At 51.8% G+C, this 15,907-nt stretch overlaps 1 protein-coding gene across 2 annotated transcripts in view; it reads right to left on the bottom strand.

The window, feature by feature from the left end:
- RASSF2 (Ras association domain family member 2) overlaps positions 1–15,314 on the bottom strand; it is a 32,535-nt gene extending 17,221 nt beyond the window's left edge. The window contains exon 1 of one of the 2 annotated variants that reach the window (XM_079784318.1): positions 15,033–15,314. The gene's annotated coding sequence lies outside the window, so the exon portion shown is untranslated. Of the gene's footprint in view, positions 1–2,883; positions 2,999–15,032 lie in introns of those variants that run through there. The other variant, XM_079784319.1, reaches the window with a different exon arrangement.
- Between the last annotated feature and the right edge of the window lie 593 nt (positions 15,315–15,907).

Raw genomic sequence — 15,907 nt, 5'->3', positions numbered from 1 at the left:
AAGCAAGGAGTTGAAATATCTGCACACTTAAACTTACATGACTTCGATGAAAGAAATTAAAGAAGACTAAAATAAATGAAAAGATATCACACGTTCATGGATCAGAAGAATAGTGTTAAAATGTCAATATTACCCAAAGCTATCTCTAGATCCAATACAATCCCTATCCAAATTCCAATGGCATTTTTCACAGAAATAAAATAAAATATACTAAAATGTGTATGGAACCACAAAGACCTCAAATAGGCAAAGCAATCCTGCCAAAGAACAGAGCTGGAGGCATCAAGCTTCCTGATTTCAAACTATACTGCAAAGGTCTAGTAACCAAAACAGTATGGTACTGGCACGTAGACCAATGGAACAAAACTAAGAGTTCAGAAATAAACCCAAGCATATACAGTCAACTAATATTTGACTAGGGGAGCCAAGAATACTTAGTGCGGAAACAACAGTCTCTTCAATAAATATTGGGAAAGCTCGATACTCACATGCAAAAGAATGAACTTGGACCCTTATTTTACACCACTTAGAAAAAAATAATTTGAAATCGATTAGACTTAAATGTAAAACCTGAAATGGTAAAAATTCTAGAAAAAAAAAAGAGAAAAAGCTCTGGACATTGATCTTGGCAACATTTTTTTGGATGTGACATTAAAAGCACAAGCAAGAAAGGCAGAAATAAGTGAGACTACATCAAACTAAAAAGCAAAGGGAACAACCAGCAAAATGAAAAAGCAACCTACAGAACAGGAGGAAATATTTGCAAATCATGTATCTGGTAAGTGATTAATATCCAAATATATAAGGAACTCATATAACTTAATAGCAAAAAAATATGAATAATCCAATTTAAAAATGGATAAAGGGCTTGAATAGAGACATGTCTACAGAGAGCACATACAGATGGCCAATAGACATATGAAAAGATGCTCAACATCATTAATCATGAGGAAAATGCAAGTTAAAACCACAATGAGATATGACCTCACACCTGTCAAAATGGCCATCATCAAAAAATCAGCAAGCAACAAGTGTAGGTGAGGATGTAGAGAAAAGGGAACTCTTATGCTCCATTGGTGGGATTATAAATTGGTGCAGCCACTATAAAAAACACTATGGAAGTTCCTCAAAAATTAAAAACAGAGCTGCCAGATGACCCAGCAATTCTACTTCTGGGTATTTATCTGAAAACACACACACACACACACACACACACACACACACACACACACACACACAGATACAGACATAACCTAGATGTCCATCAATAGGTGAATGGATAAAAAAAGATATGATATAGCCTGGCTAGTGTGGCTCAGTGGTTGAATGTCAGCCCATGAACCAAGAGGTCACTGGTTCAATTCCCCGTCAGGGCACATGCCCAGGTTGCAGGCTCAATCCCCAGTAGGGGGTGTGCAGGAGGCAGCTGGTCGATGTTTCTTTCTCATTGATGTTTCTATCTCTCTCTCCCTCTCCCTTCCTCTTTCTCTAAAAATCAATAAAAACATACAAAAAAAGATGATACATATACTGGAATATTACTCATTAATAAAAAAATAATGAAATCTTGCCATTTGCAGCAACATTAATGAATCTACAGGGTATTATGCTAAGTGAAATAAATCAGACAAAGACAAATACCATATGATTTCACTTATAAATGGAATCTAAAAAATTAAGCAAATAAATGAAACAAAACAGAAACAGACCCATAGATATAGAGAACAAGCTGATGGTTGCCAAAGGGGAAGAACGTGTAGGGGTGGGGGAAAAAAAAAAAAACCCCATAAGGAATAATAATAACATAATTGATACCAATCTGTAAAAATTTTAAATTCCTGTTTAAAAAAAAAATTTCCCTACCCAAAGTCAAAAGGCAAATGACAAATTGGGAGAAAATATTTACAAAATGTGACAAAAGGCTAATGTCCTTAATATGTACAGGGCTTTAATAAATCAGAAAGAAAAAGATTCTACACTCAGTAAAAATTGGTCAAAGGACATGAACAGACAATTCGAAGAAAAATAAACACAAATAGTTAATAAACTATGACATCTTTCTCATCACTATATTTTTACCTACCAACTGATAAGAAGCAAACAGCAAGCCATAACATACTAGATATATTAGAATTTAGCTTTTAGTTTAAATTATTCAATTAGCCCTTAAGCGTCATAGCTGCATTGCAATGTAGTCATGTCCTGGGGCCTGCAAGCCTGCCTGTAAAGCAAGTTTCAGAAGGTATACTCAGCTTAAGATAACAGAAGGACATACAGTGTGAAGCATGGAATGCAAAGCTCTGTTCTTTTCTTGCTGTTCTTAGGATAATATCTCTGACTCACAACCCCAAGATGTGTTATCTCCCACAGTCAAGGAAACCCAGACAAGATGCCCCCAGGAGTTGAAAAAAAAAATCAGGTGGCTGAAGCTTGAGTAAGAACTGACCAATCAACACAGCCCAGGACCCTGAGCCCCTCACTCATGATTTCTGTTCTGTGAAACCCCTTGTCTGTAAAGCATCGAGGAGCTCGGGTTTTTCCAGCACCAGCTGCCCGGTCTCCCCTGTGCAGCACTGGCTGTACAACAACCGCCACTTGCTTTCACCGCACCCGGTGTCCGCGCCACTGGCTGCCTGCAGCGCGGGCGGACAAACCCTTTTCTCGGTTACAGACAGGAATCAAGTAGTCATGAGGCCCACATGCGGGAATTCTCCAAGACTTTGGGTCACTCTCAGTCTGTTGGGTGATCCTACCAAGGCCATCGCTATAAATCCGACCTATAGGCTCATGTTGCCCAATCTTTGTCTCCAGTCTGACTCCTCCCCACCTTTTTCCTTGGTACTTTTACATTTCTTGGGTTAAAAGTGTTAGGAAAATACTTACATTGCCTGCCACGTTGTTGAACTGAAATTACAGGTAACTGATTACAGGACCCAACCAAGCCCCTCGTTGGTCTGCCTCAAGGACAACATCTGCGTCTCCCTCCACAAACTTTCCAACCATCACCACAAATCACTCGTTATTCCAGCCAGCTGTGGGGTGGAGGGGACAGAAAAAGTAAAGCCAGCTAAATTTACATACACTTTAAGGCCAACACAGCAGCGGAGCTGACAAAAGGCCGGAAATTCAGAGTTCAGTCCGAGACTCCTTAACAGAGCATTGTTTCTCACATAAGGAAGGGCCAGGGGAAGACCGTCGATGGGCTGGAACGTGGAGGACACTTCCTCCGAGGTGCTTGCCAATATCTGCAGCCTTGGAGAGAGGGATTCGCTCAGCCGGCTGGTTGCAACTCTGTTATTACTAGGAATTTAAGGCCCCGTCCTGGCCGGTGTGGCTCATTGGTTAGAGGGTCAGCCTGCCCATGGAAGGGTCTGGGGTTTGATTCCCAGTCAAGGGAGCCTGTGGGAGGCAGCCAATCAATGTGCCTCTCTCACATCAATGTTTCTCTTTCTCTCTCTCTCCCATATTCTCTTCCTTCCACTCTCTCTAAAAATCAGTAAAAAAAAAAAAATCCTCAGGTGAGGATTAACAACAACAAAAAGTTTTTAAAAAAGAATTTACGGCCCCTACCTGGACTCCAAAATGCCTTGTAAGAATCATTTACAAGAGCCAAAGTGGGACGGGAGCCTCCCAGGACCTAATCCTGTTGGAGACACATTGGGGCCACCGACCAGTCAGTCAGTCTCTGTCCTTGACTGCATGCCCTGGCAGAATAGTCCAGGTTCTCCTCAGCTCCATTAAATGCCTGGGTGATGCCATCCAGCCTGTCCCTGGAACCTAATATGTCCCATGTGGAGGCCCATCCATACTTGCTGCCGGCTTCAAAGACAACCTGGAGGTAAGGCCCTCCCTAAGATTCAAGAGAATGCCTTGACAGAGGGACGATTCCTAAGACGTTAAGTATGATGACATCCCAGCCATAGAGAACTTTCTGGGCCTGCGTTTCACCTGCTGTGAGTGTGCCCACACTCCTCCTCAGACCCAAGCACCCGCACATGTTCTCTGATCCAAAACCTAACTCTTCCCACAAACTGTCCCCACTGCTCCTGAGCTGTGATGGGGGTTGGGGGATAGGGACAGGAGCTCACCCCTCAGCCTGTCCTTCCTCCCAGCACTTCCCACCGCACAGAAACCATCCCTCTGGTGTTTCTCTTCCCTCCTGGCCCTGGAGCCTCCTCTCTCTGGACGCCCAGCTGCCGCACTGAGCCTCTCCTGCAAATATTCTCTTTATCATTATTTTTTCGAGGGAGGGAGTGGGTTCAGCAGCCAGCCCAAGGAAAACCTAGAAGCACAGTCCGCAATGAAGATTCCTAGAAGCACAGCCCAAAATGAGGGCTCTTGTGCACGTGACTACTAGGGAAATGCTTTCAGGAGAACCCATTAAGGGAGCGAGGGAAGCAGGACAGGGAGTGACCTGGGCCCAGCTGGAGTCCAGCCACAGCCTGACCCCATGGGAGCTGCAGGGTGTGAATAACTGCACAATTGTCCCACCTTCAGACAAGCAGGCCAGGCCTTTGTACCCAGTGCCAGTCAGTCACCGACTCCAGGCCAGCCCTCAGAGGACAGGCTGAGCTCCCAGGCATTTCCCTGCAAGAGCAGTTCTCAGGACTGGGGAGCAGCTAAGGCCCCCCCATAGTCAACACCCACAACATGCAGTAGATACAGGGGATCCTGGTGGGTACCAGCATCGTCCACTACCTGCCCTATGTCTGGGCTTGAAGCAGCTCCTGGCTTTGTCACCTTCTCCCGCACACCCTCAGGCTGGGAGGAGACAGCTGCCCACACAGCATAGCCAGGTGCAGTGAGGGGCTGAGCTGCAGGAACGGGCAACAGGCTTGCCCAAGCTCTGGACCAGTCAAAACCCTGAAGTTACTGCAGGAAGGACCCCTTCCTCTTCCTTCTCACAGGCCTCCCACTCACAGGTGCTTCCAGCCTCCCACTCCGGGCCTCCCAGATAAACGGCAGTCACCAGCTCAGCTTCCTGTGAAGAGCGCCAACATCAGATCTCAAGAAACTCAAGCAGGTGGGGAAAGCCATCCAAAACTCACTTCAAAAAATGGTAATAAATAAATAAATAAAATAAAACAAAACTTGCTCCAAAGAGTAGACTCTCCTCTGTTCCTAGCTCTTGGTTCCTCCAAGCTCCAGTGCCCTCACTCCCATGCTGTCAGGGAGCCCGGAAAACACAGGCGGTTAATCGGGTGTCGGAGCAACCCCGGACTCGGGCTAATCGCTATACAGTTCCAGGCCCAGAGGCAAAGTGGCTCTCAGCTCACTTATCATCTGGAAAGTCCCGAGGGTGGAGTGAAGGGGTGGGTGGGGGCCATAAATGCAGAACAGAAAGGTAGGCAAACCCTGGCAGGAAAGTCCGGGGTGAGATGAAGAACCTCCCCCCTTTGGTGGTTTGGGTTTTTTTTTGTTTCCTAAACTGTCTTCCCGGTTGTATAGCAGCAGCCTGGCCCCTCCCCACTCCCCCTGAGCTCCCCGAGTAGGATGGAAGGTGGAGGACAACAGCTAATTTATAGGACACAGGCCATTTCAGTGTCTAAGAAAGCATAGCTAGGAAAAGGGCCAGGCTTGAGGAGGGGGGTGCTTTCCACAGAAAATACCGGGGGGCCACCTCACAGGGCCACCCCTGACCGGTGGGAGGGCTGTGCACGTGGCAGGGCCTCAGCTGCAACCTAACGGGGAAGGCGGAGCAGCTGACCTTGAGACACCACAGGACACCTCAGAGGTTCTCTTTAGACTCTCCCAAGGCCAGAGGGTGGGGCTGGGGGCAGGCAGGATGGTGACTTAAAATACTAACGTCCAGGCTGTAACTCAGACCAATTACATCAGACCCTCTGGGCGGGGCCCAGGGTGAGCATTTTAAAAGCCTCCCCAGGTCCTGCCAGTGTACAACCGGGGCTGAGAACCAGCGTGAAATCTGACAGGAAGAGAGACCGAGGACACCAACACCTGCCTCTCAAAGCAGCTTTTCAAGAGTGGAGAGGACAGAATTTTCTCAAAGCAAACTGAGTTTGGCCTTTAACGCCCCCCCCCCATAACTAATATTTCAAAGGGGTAAGGGGACAATGCTGAGCCCCCAGAGGGCCAGTGTATGCAGGCACAGAGCCAACCCAAAGCGCCCGTCACGCAAAGCAAGGCACCACACCACAGAGGCCGGGAAACCAGGAAGCCAGCCCCGGGCCCAGATGCGAAGGAAATGCTGACGGGAGCCCGCGACTTCCCTTTTTGGGGCCTTCCCCACCTCTTCCCTGAACTCTGCCTTGCCCTCTGGGGACAATCTGTGTCTCCTGGGTTGGACAAGCACTTTATCGGACACAGTGCTTCGAACTACAGTGTTAAAGACCGCCCCAGCCGGCCTCCTGAGGACTCTGCTTCGCAACCACGCAGCTTTGACAGAGATAGTGCTGGCCCCTCTGCACTTCGGCCCCTCCTATGGGAGCAGGAAGAAACGTAGATGGCAAACAGGAAACCCCAGCCCTGTTGCCACACGAGGAATGAGACTTGAGCTGTGGCCTGGGGCCCTGCCAAGATCTAGAGATGACGAGAGATTCCACCTCCTGATTCCCGAACCCGAGCCTGTCCTGGACACGGGCAAAATTCGGGCTGCCTTGGAAGGAAACAGGATGCAATTTTGCCTCCTGCCTGCCTGAGTTATTCAATGAAAGGCCCACTTATTGGCCAGGCCGGTGTCCTCTCTGGAACCTGCCCACCCCACTGATCCCTGAACCTCCCTTCCCATAATGTGCCTCCATCCCCTTTCCCACCCTCGGGGGCCAGGCCGCTGTGATCCACCCACATAGCTCTCCCAAGCACTCTGCTCAGGAAAGGGTCTAAGCATCAAACACCACGAGGGGGAAAGTTAAGGTCAAGTGTGCTGGTGCATGAACTGCACTTTCTCAGCTTTACTGTGACTATGAGTAAAAGGCTTTGCCCCTCCCCTCCTCAAAGAATGTCAAGCACCATCCAAGAAGTTGGGGAAAGGCACACGTGGGAGAAGGTGGCTTGCCCTGCCTGACCAGAGAGGCTCTTACCTGAAGGCAGGTAGAAAAGAGAACTGGCAGACTAGTTGCAAGAGGCCCTGGACACCTGTTCCCCATAAATCAGGAGCAGAACAATCACAGTGTTATGATCGTGCTCATAATAAGGCAACAAATGTGAATAATAGGTAGCTACCATAAACGCGAGCTTACTGCGGGCTCTTACCTGCTCCGACTCATTTAATCCCCACCACCATCCCAGGAAGAAAGAAAGAAATCCCAACATCTGGGCAGATGTTTAGAAAGATGCCCAAAGGCCCACAGCCTCACATCAGAGAATCGGGGTGTTGGAGTGAGACCAAAAAAAGGCATAAAGGAAGTAAAAACTCCAGACAGAAAAAGCTGTGTGTGTGTGTGAATGTATAAGTATGGATGTGTGAGAGTGTGCGTATGGAGTGTGCATGTGCGTGTGTGTATGTGTGTGTGTGTGTGTGTATGTGTGTGTGCGCGCGCGCGCACTGGTACAATTTAGATTCTGGCTCAGAGAAACCAAAGACCTAGAAAGCTAACTCTCTAATGATATCTACAGACCCCCCAGGGAAGGGCACGGTCACACCTGCCTCCCTAAAGCAGCACCTACATCACCTTCAACCAGAGGGGCCCAGCTAAAAGCCAACAGAGTGTGAAATTCCGTGTGACTGAGAGGAAGTCATGGGAAGCGGGTGGAGGTGGCACTGGCCCTAATGAGGCAGATATGATTAAGCACTCCTTGACCTGCATCTCTCAAGACCGAGGGCCCTTTTACAGGGCAGTTTCGTGTCCTGACTCAGGAAGGGCACATTAAGCTCTTCTCCAGCCCAGTAATTACAGGATTGAAGTGAAGACCCATCTGATCGGGGGCCCGAGGCCTGTTATCACCCTATGTGCTCAGAGCCCCAACTGGCTGTCTGTGGGTTAGTGTCTCAGCTCTGCAGGGACCTGCGACCTATCCGGGCAGGTGAGGAGGGGCACCTCCTCTTCCCCATTTCCGACCAGCACAGGTTCCTCGGGCCACACTTCCTGTTTACTGAGCTCTTTCTCTAAGACTCATCTCTGACCTCACATCCCCTTCCTCAGGGAACCCCAGCACCGCTTCCTTTTTTGGTGCTCGAGGCTGGCACGGAGCTTGAGTGCCGAGACCTTCGGGTTTCCCCTCCCTGCTACCTGGGGCCAGAACTGGAAACCCAAGAGCCAGGACCACTGGCCTCCTCCAGCCGAGAGGGGAGGTTCCTTGCACTTGAGAAGCAGTCCGGAGGGGAGAGTGGAGGCAGGGTCCCCAGTTCTGAGCCCTCCCCTGGGCAGCCACTGGGGGGCATCTTACATCCGCTCCCGTTTAAACTCCTATACTCCCTACAACTGCATACAGCAGATCCCTCACACAGCAGATCTCTTGTCCCCTCAAATTGCCAGGACAGAGGGCACGTCCAGGGGTTTCCAGAACATTTCCAGGAGACTGAGGGGAAGTTTTCCACAAAACCACATTCACACCCTCCCCTGCTGCCCTGTCCCCTGCTGACTAACCCTGACAGAAAACCAGCACCACGAAAAAACAGAACTTCTCCTCAAAATGGCCTTCAGAAGCCTCTCTTTACATTTGTAAACTGTATTTCCCCAACTTTCTGGGAGGGAAAGAGCAGCCTCCTCCTGGGCAGACAGAAACAGGCAGAGCCAGGCACCAGGTAAAGAAAGCCCTGGAGAGCCCAGCGGGACGGGACGTGCCCCTCCCAGACCTACATTCTCTCCTCAGCTCAGGGGAGGCCCCAGGCCCTCACCGGAGCTCCGGTAATGAGGAAGGGAGAGCATTTCCCACAGAACTAGTTGTCCCAGAGCAAAGCCATTTGACCCACCCCTGTGACCCCTGAACAGAGTCATGAACTGGTTTCCTGGTTCTGGGTCCAGAAGCTTCCCAACCTCCTCTCACCTCAGACAGGACTACAGCGTACACACCACCTCCCCCGCCTCCCCCCACCCCACTGCACCTTGAGTCCGACTGCCCCGTCACACACACAACCCAGCACACGCACAAGAGAGCGATCCTTGTCCCAGATGTGTGTATGAGCGGCTGTGAGATGTGTATGAGCTTTAGGAAGACAGCACCCATTATCTGAGGCTACCACCATCTCCCCGGAGTCCTGGGGGCCTCCCGGACTCCAGCAGCGGACAGCGGACCCTGCCTGTGCACAAACGTCCCGCAGCCATATCCACAGCCACCATGTGGGTATTTAGCAGAGTTTGAAACACACAGATAGAAATAGAAAGGTTGACGCTTTCGTTCACAATCTTCAAGGAAGACGGTGTTCACCTCGTTTGGACCTCACTCACTGCAGGAGAGCTGTGAACCCCAAGCACACCTTCTCTATCCCCCCATGCACACAAAAACCCTGGGATGAGGCATTCAGCAGCAGTAACATTTTGCCAAAGATCATTTCAGAGGCAAACATAAATGGATGACATGATGTATTTTATAAAAATAGCATACTGTTTAGGAACCAGCTCTTTAGAAATATATATTTTTTTCCAAGTAAATATATATACTTACTTTGTCCTATACTTTTTGTAACCACGGAGTATTCCAAAGTGCATAGGTATATCGTAATTGACAAGTTTACTATTATTGGGCATCTAGTGTCCATTCTTATTCTGGTGGTTATTATTATAAAGAATGCTACAAAGGACATCGCTGTGCACGTCTTCTTCTGCACTCGTCCAATTGAATCCTAAGGGTAAGAATTCCCACAGGTGGAATTGTTGAGCCCAAGACTCCCTTGGGGGGATTGTCAACAAAAAACTGAAGCAGGGATGGTGAATTCTGTCATATAAAAGTCTATTTCTCCACGTGGGCTTTTCTTGGATTCCACTTGGACGTCTATGACATTGCATAGTGGTTCGGGGAAGTAAGGACCGCCTTTTCCATGAGAAATCATCTCTCCCCTCTGTCCCCATTGGGCTTCCTCTGGGGACACACCACGCCTGTGTGATGAAGTGACACTGGTACACAGGAAGGCGGAATTTTACTGGGTTAATGCCTACTGAATTCCCTGTGCCAGCAGAAAAAGGTACAGCAAGACCTAGGATGGCCCAGTGCTGGGTGCCCCACGTGGGCAACACACGTGTGGACACATGGAAGGTTTTCTTTCGTGAAAGGTTTTGTTCTTGTGTGGACAAAGGAAGCATGCAATGGACCCTTCCTACAGAGACCAAAGGCCAGAAGGGACTTGTGGAACCATCTAACCCGGTGCCCTGGAGATAGGGAAGCTAAGACTCATAGCAGAAACATTCCAGTAATCGCTAAATGAACCCAGAAGTGTCGCACACAGTGAATCAGCCAGTTCAGGGCAGCGTTGAACATACTCCCAATTTTTTTTTTAATCCTCACTTGAGGATATGTTTTGGGTGTTAAAATTGATTTTAGAGAGAAAGGAAAGGAGTGGGGGGAGAGAAACATCCATCGACTGCCTTCCACACACACCCTGACCGGGGATCAAATCCACAACCTAGGTATGTGCCCTGCCCAGGAATGGATCCCAAAACCATATTAGTGTATGGGACGATGTTCCAACCAATTGAGCCACCGGGCCAGGGCTGAACATACTCCAAATTTTGACGCCTAGTACAATTCTTATCCTCCTCACCCTGTGTACGAAACTGGAAATCAAGATCTGAGGTCAGCCCAGCCAGCGTGGCTCGGTGGTTGAGCATCAACCTATGAACCAGAAGATCACGGTTTGATTCCCGGCCAGAGCACATGCCCGGGCCCGGTGTGGGGCGTGCAGGAGGCAGCCAATCAATGATTCCCTCATCATTGATGTTTCTATCTCTCTCTCCCTCTCTGCAATCAATAAAAATATGTATTTAAGAAAAAAAAGATCTGAGGTCACATCCCAGCTCACAGATGACCAGACGAGTGCTGAGGCTGCTCCTACTGGCTCTCAAGTGCTGATGGAGCACATCTCATCCCAACTCGGTGTTGAGGGATGCCATGTTAGTAGCTTGAAATCTGCCGGTGGGTAAATTTACATTACAGAAACCAGCAAACAGGGCTTATTCACCTCCCTGCACAGCCAGTTGTTAAACATTCATCAGCACATCACAATCTAGATGTGAAAACCACGAGCAGTTGACCTGGGTTCCTCACCTAACCTAAGGCCAGCATTATAATTCTCCATGGTCCATTATCATGTTCACTCCCAAATCCACCACAGCCCCCTCGGTACTAATCAATGCGCCAGTAAAAGTTTGCCTGAATGCTTGCTGTCTGCCAGGCCCCCGGCTGAGCTCACAGCACAAGATCCCTGTGAGATAGTTATCAGTTCTGTCTTACAGTTAGAGAAACTGAAACTCAAGAGACTTCCAATGACTTTTTAATTACGGACTAAAGCCTCTCTTAGGGTGGTACTCCCCAGATGTTGACCCTAAGATAAGGGTTCAAGGGCCAGTGGAAGGCAGTGAGAAAGTGAACAGGGGAGGGAAGGCAGCCAATGGAGGGAGCCAGTTACCTGTGAGCCAGCAGAGAACATGCCCCCCAACCAAGAGGCGAGGGAGCTGGAGTGTTTGTGCACCTTCTCCCATCAGTCATTGCTCGAGGCCAAAGGAACATGGGAAGGGTGCTGACACTGCTCAATGCCACGCACTAGAAAATGACAAAATACAATTCAACCCCAAATTCAACACCGTTTTCATGACTCTTAAAGAAATGAGCCATTAATCAAACAAACACTCAAATGAGTGCCACTTACGGGTAAACCTGCTGGTGAAGTAAACTTACTTTGTCAAAGCACTTTGGGTTGACATGCCCAAGGAAAGCACAGGGTATCTTTTTACCAATTTCTGTCAGTAGAATAGAAAAAGCCCTTCTAAGTTACTTTGCTCATCCCTCGGGAACAGGCCAAATGCCCTACCCCACCCCCTTCCCTGTGAGAGGCTGCCCTCTCAGGTTCAGCCACAATTGCCTTGGGCAGGAGTCCTGAGCCCCAAGCTGTCATCATCCCAGCGGCTGCATCAACCTGTGATTACCGGCTTAGTCTGCCATCCCAGGGATGACCAAAAATGACCCCCTGGTGCCCCAGCCAGTCGAGGCTGAAGAATGTCCCTGTTTTCTGTGCCCTGCTTTCCCTCTGCCTCCTGCCCCATCCCCACCCCTCAACGTCCTTCATGGGAACCCACAGGCAGGCCAAATAAATAAAACCACAATCATGGGTCTGTGGGAGCATAACCCATCTTAAGGATTTATTTTAAATTCTTCTGGAGAGGCAGGGAGGTGTTTAAATAGGACAGTATGTCATTGGGTAAATCACTGCGCCATACTGTGACCGGTGCGGGGAGAGGATGGCTGTCCTGGTTTTACAAAGCCAGCTGTAGCAGTTCTCAGCAGCTACGGATAAAGACAGAGACTGGGTGTCCTGTTCCATTCCAACTGCACAGCGGAGACCTGCCCAGTTGTTCACCCTGAGGGAGAGGAGAAGGCAACGTGGGCAAGTCCCGGAGCTGCTCTTAGAACACCCCGTTCGAATCCCCTTCTCTCCATGGGATTCTCTGGCAATCTGGTCCTGATTCTACACCCCACCTCCCGGTGAGCACACTTCCTGCCAAAGCGTCCTAGACAGGACTAAAGCAATCATCAGGCCAAGGTCTTCTGGTCTCAGGACCCCTTTCTGGCCAGCTCCAGAGTCCAGCCCTTGGCACCCCAGCAGGGATGCCAGGATGTGTGCTCCTGGGCATCTCTCTAGCCCTCTCTCTCAGCTGTTCCTAAGCAGTTTACACCCAGAAGGCAGACACAAAGCTTGGCTCCAGGGCACCAGGAAATAGACCAAGAAATCCAAGCACAACCAGCAGATGACTGAAAAGTCCCAAGTAGGCCAGTGCATCAGAGAGCTGAGGAGGACTGAGGGATCAAAAACAAGGTGTAGGGTCACCTACCACTCCCAAGATAACACAAACAGGAGAGAAGGCCTGAACCCCCAAACAAAGCCATGCAGAAAAGCAGAGAGGTGAGTTATGGAGCCCCCAGGGCAGCGGGAGACCACCCTCAGGAAGGTGGGGTGCTGCCAGCTAGAGATGCAGCAGGTGCAGGTACTGCATATGCCCTGGCCCACTCAGCCTGGTGGAGAAGGTACACCCCACCTTCTCTAGGAGGAGGGCATGACTGGGGGCCCCAGATCCCCTGACCTCCTCTCAGCCAGGCTCCCCAAAGGTGCCCCTCACCATTCTAACAGATTCCACCAGCTTAAAAATGAAGCCAGAGGAGCATGGGATATGCGTAGGCTGCACCACCAAGATTATCCGATCTCCCCAATACTCCACCTCTGCTCTCCCATCTTCTGAAGCAGGAGCAGGAGTCACCTCCAGCCTCTCCAGCACAAAGAGCCCCAACCTGTACCAGCCCAGACTCCCCGGTACCCCGCAGGCTGCTTGCTATGCGGCCTCCTCCCAGGGCAAGAACTATTCTCTTTCCAAAATACCCCACCTCTCTGAGCTCAACCATCATTTGAGGCCCTCCCTGTTCTGTCTACCCCGCCCCCCAGGTTCCCTGCCCCGGCTCCTAGGCATCAGCTGGCCTGTCTAGAGGAGAAAGCACAGCTGGTGCGCAGACTCATGGCCCCACTCCAGGGTCTCTGTTCCCAAATGGGCACCTCCCACGCCAACTCCACACTTTGTCCCCGGGACACTGCATTTGGACACAAGCTAAAAAGAAAGAACTCTCCTCAGACCACCCAATAAATATGTCTTAGTCATGAGAAGTGTCTTTCATTTTTCAGACCACCTGCAAGGAAATGTGGACTGGTAAGTGCCATCATTCCAACCCCAGATTCCTCAGCCAGCTAATCTGGAGAGAAGGCTCCCGGCTCTGGCTGAGGCAGCTGCTTCAAACAATCATTGTTTCTAATTCTTTCCTCCCATTGTACCAAGATCAACTGTGGCAGGAACCGAGTCCCGCTCCAGAGCAAATGGTTACTAATCAGCTCAGTGGTTCAAACGTTCATTCATCGCATGTAAGGTACTCGCTGTAAACCTGGCCGGCTCTAGACACAGCCTCTGTCCTCTGGGAGAACACGTTCCAGGGGCCCAGATTCCGGTCACCTGGGAATGAAGTGCCTGGCAGCCTGGAGAAACCGCCTGCTCAGTTCCCCCTGTCACGGAGGTGCAACCCAGGACCCACAGAGCGCCCTACGGCAAGATGGGACCCTGGGCCTCCCAGTCCGGCCATGGCGCCGCTCGGCTGTCCCCGGCTTCTCCCCGTTTAGAAGCTGAATGCAAAGCAGGCGCTCGAAATGCAGAAGTGGCCGCGTCCGCCCCAGGCACCTGCCTCTCTCGGGCGCGGAGGACGAAGAGCCGAGGTCCCCTAGGACCTCAAGCACTAGCTCCGGAGGCGGGCGGGAAGACCGCAAAGGGGAAGTGTCCCGAGGGCCAGGGGCCCCTGAGCACCCTGAGCCCTTGGGGAGGCAGAGGGAGCCCGAGTGGGGTCGGGGGAGGGGGGGGGGGGGGCTGGAACCCGCCTCTGAGGAACTAACTGTTCATTGGGCCGGGAAGGAGAGGACCGGATTGGAGTCCGGGCACTCACCAGGGTTGTGGGGGCCTCCCCTCCCTGCACCTGCTGCCCTGCCCCACCTCGCCGGGGAGTCCCCGGGACCCCGGGGATGGGGCGGAGGCGCCTTCCAGCCGCCGCCCAGGTTGCGGAGAGAAGGAAGGACCCCCGGGCTCGGGCGGGAGGAAGAACTTGGAGCCACAACTTTCTCCGGCCGGAAGGCAGGTCGGCTGGGGTTCCATGCCCACGCAGTCCCTGGGGAGTCCACACCCCCAGAAACCCCACGGGAACCCCCAACGGTTGGGGGAGGAGGGAGGAGACCCGGGGCAGGCGAGGAGAGAGGGGCTGACCCGGACCCGGCCGTGCGGGAAAACTTTCGGGGAGGCGGAGATTGGCAGGGAAGAGGGGACCGCGGGGACCCCGCACCTGGCGTCCCGCGTGCTGCGCCCGGAGCCTGGCCCCCCGCCCCGCGCCCAGAGCCTTGCCTGCGTTCCAATCCCGCAGCATCGCGCGCGCCGCGGAGACCGTGGAGCTGCACGTGGGGTGCTGCGGCCGGGGGACTGCTCCAGCCGGCGCCCCGGTCAGCGTTCAGCGGGTTCGGATCGAATCCGGCGGGGCGGGGCAGGGCTGGCGATGGCCACGAGATTGGGGGTCGGACGCCCCGCCCTCCTCGCTCCCTCTCCGCCCCTCCTCGCCCTCTGGCCCGCCCCAAAGCCTTTATCTTCCCCTATCCGGTCTGATCATCCTCCCTCCACTTATTTCCTGAGCTCTCCATCTCTCCCCACACCCCTCCTCCCTCGCCTTTCTTCCTCTCCTTCTCTCCCGCCTTCCCCCCTCCCCCCCTTCCCCTCCCCCCGGGGGCGGAGCTTCTCCCCTCCCTCCCAGACAATGGGGTGGCGGAGCGTCCCCTCCTTCCCCGCCTTGGAGTCAGGGCTGGGACTGTCAGTGCCTCTTCCGGGCTCTGGGGGGCGGGGGCGGGGGCGGGGGCGGGGGGAGTGAGTGCGTGGAGGGGTTAGTGTGCGAGGCGGGGAGGTAGAGCTGGTTTCCCGCCCCCATGCGCTCTGCCCTCTCCAAGAGGGATGGGGTCTTGGCCCCGCGCTGTGACAGCCGCTCCCAGGGAACAGTCACGCTGTCCAGGGGAGCCCACCTCGAGCACCCCGGATTTCCCAGGCGAGGATGTAGGATTTTTTTTTCTTTCTCCTAACACACAGGCTTATTCCAAAAAGGGGTTGAGGCGCGCAGAAGCTAAGCCAGGCCCCTCCGACTTCGCGGGCTGGCAGACGTGACAATAATGTGAAGGAGGCCAAGTGTCTTTGTCCACCTCTCACCCCCCCCCCCCCTCTCTTATCCATCCCTGGAC

Source organism: Cnephaeus nilssonii (assembly GCF_951640355.1).
Source record: "Cnephaeus nilssonii genome assembly, chromosome: 11".
In the NCBI taxonomy this organism is placed as follows: domain Eukaryota; kingdom Metazoa; phylum Chordata; class Mammalia; order Chiroptera; family Vespertilionidae; genus Cnephaeus; species Cnephaeus nilssonii.
Note: the sequence above shows the minus strand (reverse complement) of the source record. Positions and strands in the feature narration are given on the sequence as shown.